The following is a 4,129-nucleotide window of genomic DNA, read 5'->3' as shown; positions in this document are numbered from 1 at the left end:
ATATATATATAAAGGAATGAGGCTCAGTGGTAGAATACACTGGATTCAAATTATTGAAAAATAATAAAAATTATACACTTAACAGGAGTTAAGTAAATACATGAACTCATACCATTTTTAAGTCAATCTTTTTAAGTCAGTTCTAAACATATAATTTACATTTAAAATTACTTAATACAATTTTTAAACACACTATTACTTTTGATAAATATATACAGTTCAATAACCTTTACCAAAATCTTTTCTCCTCTCCAATTTTTTTATTGGTGCATTATAATTGCACAAAATGGTGGAATTTGTTGTTACATATTAGTACATGCACACAATTACACCCTAACCACAATCTCAATGTATAATATTTCACTCCAAAACCTTCCCACATGCTCCTTTGCAGACCATCTCTCCTATCCTGACCTCAGACCCTGGCACCATTTCGTGAAGAGTATTCTGGAATTCTCTATACTATTTTACAATTTTTCTATAAATCTAAAATTATTCCAAATATCACTCATTTTACAACCCAAACCTCAGAAATAGGATGAAACTACATTAATTTCCTCTTGCTAGTGTAACACAATTAATACAAATTTAGAATTTAATGACTTAAGATAACAAGTTTATTTACCATAAAGTTCTAGCAGTCAAAGTCATGTGAGAAATAGAAAGTTTGATGGTTCATTTTCAAAATCTAGTATTCAGCATTAATTGGATTCAATTGTACCCTTTCCTTTTGCCCCCTCATTCTAAAATTAACTAATCTTGTAGATTGTAAACCCCCCTCCCAGCTCTTCCCATGTGGAGCGAGGGATACTGTTGGTGGACTGCCCTTCCAGGTTTGCTTGCTCACCAGATTCCCTTTGGGAGTGCACCCTTCTGCAGAAGTCTATTTGTCTCACCTACCCACTTTTGAGCATGTGTTTGATTTTTTGCAGCCTTTCATTATTTCTAGTAGTCAGAAGTAGGTCTTATGGTTCAGATCATGGTGTTAACAGAACTACATTTCTTCTGAAGAGTCTAGGGGAGAATTTGTTTCTTTGCCTTTTCCAGTTTCTAAAGGTCATCTGCACATCTGCATTTCTTAGCTCATGGTCCCTTCCCCTGTCTTTAAGGCCAGCAGCATAGCCTCTTCAAATTCTCTCTCTCTCTCTCTCTCTCTCTCTCTCTCTCTCTCATAAACACACGTGCGTGCACGCACATACACACACACACACACACACACACACACACTATACTTCTGTTGTCACATTTTCTACTGTGACTCTGACTCTCTTGCATCCCTGTCCTAAGGCCCTGTGATTTTATTGGGTCCATGTGGATAATCCAGAATAATCTTCCATCTCAAAATCACATCACCAAAATTACTGTTGCTGTATGAAGTAACATATTTGCAGATTCCAGGGTTTAAGATGTGGTGTATCTTTGGGGACCATTTTCCATCTAACACACATTCTTATGAAAGTCTAGGAAAGTTGGTTATAACCTTGAGTGGTGTCATATGTTGGGAGGTACCAGAATATCAATATGAGCATACTTAGGTGGGAGTTTATGGACCAAGTTTCTATTATACTTTGATTTTTGGATAATGACCACAGATATTCAAAAATAAAGCTAGAGAAAATGGTGTATTTTAACCTGCAACCCCATCAGGTCAAGCATTTGAATTTTTGATTTGCACTAAGAGAGTATAATTGAATGATCCAGGGAAGAGTGAGACCAACTTGATATGGCTGTTCCTGGTTTATGATCATAAATCTAGACACCACCTAAGATGGAAAGATCACCCTATGTAGCAATGGGAATTATCTGATATAATGACAACCTACAGAGGAGTTGATTGCAGCTAATTTCCACAAATTTACCAACTGTACTGCAGATATCTATTTCAATATTACAAAGATGATGCTTTGGTTCAATTAGAAAAAAGTGACAGGACTGTGATGTGGCTCAATGGCACAGAACTTGCCTAGCAGACACAAGAAAAGCCCTGGATTTGATCCCAGCCCCATTTTAAAAAAGGAAGAGCAAAAGAGAAAAACAGAAAGCAATATTAGAGGCCCAGTCTCACCATACTAAGAACATTTACTTTATTTTGTAGCCATTTCAGGTAACCTAAAGACCAAAGAGGGAAAAGTATATTAAGTACCCAGGTAATCAGATAAATAGATTGTGGCTAAAACATGTTCTTAATCAAGGGGAAAACTACCTCCAGTAATCATTGAGAACAGGTAGATCCCAGAGATTGCAGAACTGAATTTTCTGAATTATAGGAGATCTAGGTAGAAATACTAATGAGTATTAGGCACACTATAAAAATAATCAGAGTCATGTAGTATTGACCTCCTGGTGTCTATCTGTTCAAGGCTTGGCCACTGCTGGAGAAGAATTTCACAGAAAGAAAAGTACAGGTTGCACAACTGACCCAGGGTATGATTACCATAGTTCCCTTTTTCTTTTCCAAAGGAGCTGTATTTTCTTTTACAAATCCATTTTCCACCATTTTCCTCCCTCCTCTGTTCTCTAGGAAACTTAACTTACTATATTAATAGGCTTAACCCTTGGATTTCTGTTAAGTTTGGCCAATGGAAAGCAATGGCAGGAGAGCAGAGGGAAGGCAGAAAGTAAGGACAAGACCTTACCTACCCTGGCTCCCTGCCTGAAGGTTCATTGTGTGTCAGCTTGGTTTAGAGGAAAGGCCATCACTGCTACAACTGAAGCTGCTCTCACAGGGTTCCAGTAAATGAGACCTTTCCTTATTTCTTCAGGTGGATTCGGGGTGCGATAACATCTCCCCAGAGTTTTTAGCAGAGTGTTTCACCTTCCCTAAGGATTCATTCAATCCTGAACAAACCTTCATAAATAGCCCCTTTGTTATGATCTCTTCATATATTCCCTTTGAGAGTTATGGACTACATTCATATGAAGAATTGTTAATTCCAGATGTGACTGTATTTGGAGATAGCATCAGTAGGGAGGCAATGAGATTAAATTAGGTCATGAGGGTGAGGCTCTAATACAGTAGGTATATAGTAGGTATGCTTATCAAGAAAGGAAGAGACACAGATATCTATCTCCACACTCAGGTACAGAGAGGATGTCATGTAATGATGATACCAGTCTTGGAGATGAGGAATGGGTCCTTGTCCCATTCCCCCTTTTTGAAGATAAAACACCTGAGAAACAAGTGTAGAGAGCAAGTTTTATGTAAGAAAGGGACAGAGGAGCAGAGAAAATGTGGTCCAGAGCTGGGTGCCATCAGGATTGGGTGTTTCTTGCTCTTTTATAGACCCCAGAAGCCCCCACTTTCTCTTTCTTCTCTGTATGTACCTAAGGGCAGGAAGAAGCAGCACAATGGGTAATCATTAGCAACTCCTGGTGCTGGGCATGCTGGGTGTGCTGGGCGAGCTGGGCGCAGGAGGTTGGCTGTTAGCAACCCATTGTCTTTTCTTTGATAACCAGCCCTCTTCTTCTCAAACCCTCCACCCTGTCCTCCCCACCCCTCCCGCCTCCCCGCAGTTTGTTGAGGAATGTGACATTTCTGGTCTCCTCAGGCCAGGCAGGGCTGCAGGCAGATTGCTTTTTGGCTAAGAAAGCATATGGAGAATCAGTACAGTGGGTCCATTTTAGAGAATTATTTTCTTAACCTTATATTCCCACCATCCTCATCTATTTGTCTCCTTACAGTGATGTAGCAAGATGGTAGCCATCTATCTACAAGGCAAGAAGAGAAGTTTCACCAGAAATCAAATCTACTGGCATCTTGATCTCAGACTTCTAGCCTCCAGAAAGTGAATGAAAAAAATACATACCTAGTTCATGATATTCTGTTATGGCAATTTGAGTTAATATATTCCACGGCTGATAAACTAAGCTATAGAATAGATCCTTTACCATGGGGATTTCTCATGAGCCTGGGAAGTTCAGAATGGCTTTGAGCATGGAAATATATTTCTGAATATTACAATTTAATCTTTGACTTAAAGAAATGCAGCAACACTTGACATAGGGAGATATCTGGATCACCTTGAAATTCATTTACTCAAGTATTTATTGAGCATATACCCTCACAAAGTATATATATATATATATATATATATATATATATATATATATATATATAATTATACAACTT

The sequence above is a fragment of the Marmota marmota genome, unplaced genomic scaffold, assembly GCF_001458135.2.
Source record: "Marmota marmota marmota unplaced genomic scaffold, marMar, whole genome shotgun sequence".
Lineage (NCBI taxonomy): Eukaryota > Metazoa > Chordata > Mammalia > Rodentia > Sciuridae > Marmota > Marmota marmota.
Note: the sequence above shows the minus strand (reverse complement) of the source record.